Source organism: Poecilia reticulata, linkage group LG17 (genome assembly GCF_000633615.1).
Source record: "Poecilia reticulata strain Guanapo linkage group LG17, Guppy_female_1.0+MT, whole genome shotgun sequence".
NCBI lineage: Eukaryota > Metazoa > Chordata > Actinopteri > Cyprinodontiformes > Poeciliidae > Poecilia > Poecilia reticulata.
The window spans coordinates 28734460-28735893 of NC_024347.1; the positions used below are offsets into that span (position 1 = coordinate 28734460).

The 1434-nt window shown below is 41.1% G+C and overlaps 1 protein-coding gene across 1 annotated transcript in view; it reads right to left on the reverse strand.

Moving 5' to 3' along the window:
* Nucleotides 1-1434, reverse strand: part of LOC108167074 (uncharacterized) — a 6758-nt gene that overhangs the window by 4349 nt on the left and 975 nt on the right. The window lies entirely within an intron of this gene.

Below are 1434 nucleotides of genomic sequence, written 5' to 3' on the forward strand. Positions count from 1 at the left end.
GGCCCAGGGGCTGGACGCGGCCCACCCATGGAGGCCCAGGGGCTGGACGCGGCCCACCCACGGAGGCCCAGGGGCTGGACGCGGCCCACCCATGGAGGCCCAGGGGCTGGGCGCAGCCCACCCATGGAGGCCCTTGTCCTTGACGCGGCCGTTGCGGGTTCGATTCCCGGCCTGGCGACCCTTGCCACATGTCTTCCCCTCTCTCATTGCCCACCTTCCTGTCAGTTAACTATTGAATGGAGGCCACTGGAGCCAATAAAACCTTTAAAAAAAAAAAAGTCTCAAGACTTATTTCTGTAGACTGGCTTTTGGCTAATTTTAGTTATTTGATTTGTAGATTCTTTTTATTAGTGTTGATTCCTTTTTTGTAAAGCAGTTTTTGACTTTTTATGTCTGAAAGGTGCTATATAAATAAAGTTTGCTGACTTATAGTTCAGCATGGTTGTTTTTCTTTCTGCTTCCGTGTATCAGGATGCAAAATAATGATGTTTGTCGAGTATAAGTGATATTCAGGTCAGATGAATGCGACCTGGATATTAGGTTGCCTTTGAATCGGATACGTATCAGATGGAGCATTTGAAAAGAATCCAAGCTGTTCTGTTCAGACTGTCATGAAAAGATCGGACATGGGCCACATTACGTCAGAAAAATCTGAACTGTGTCACTTCAGGCTGCACTTCAGTCACATTTCAAGTCTCTGCTTGCTTCTGGAACAAAAATGCACAGTCGCCTGGCAACCTCTCAGCCAATAGAATGAAAGTCGTTTGTTTCCTTCTAGCAGCTGAGCCTGTGTGGTGCTATCGCCTGCAGCAACCTGCCCCGCCCATGTAGGGAGAAAAAGAACTGCAAGTTCTAAGAAGTCCATTTATTTCAATAACTCGATTTACAAAGTTAATCATATTATATTGATTAATTCCACACAATCTGATGTTTCCAAGCCTTTATTTCTGTTACAAGTAATGAAAACATTTAAGATTAGAATATTACATCAAACAATTAAAAAAAAACATTTAATTCAGAAATGTGGGCTTAATGAATCTAATGTGCAGTTTTAATCTGCTGATTGAGCCTCATGGGGGTTTATAACCTGATGTAATATAACTACATGCAGATTAGTTATATTATCAGCTGTTTTACTATCGTTGGGTTAAACTGAAGATTCCTTCAGGACTTCCTGTTTTTCTGCTTTCTGACTATCTGCAGTTTATTGATGAGTGTTGTCGAGAAAAGTCGAGCTCATCCCACTTCCCCATGCTGGAGATTTTAGTTTAATAGTAATAATAAATAAAATTACCTTAAAATTAATGACAGGTGACATCAAGACCCAACAATAGAGTCAGACGGTAATAAAATGAATCTGGTTGTGTGTGTTGTTATTGTGTCCTGCAAACTTTGCTTTAATTCTACTTTTTTCTATTTAATCATAAAAAATCA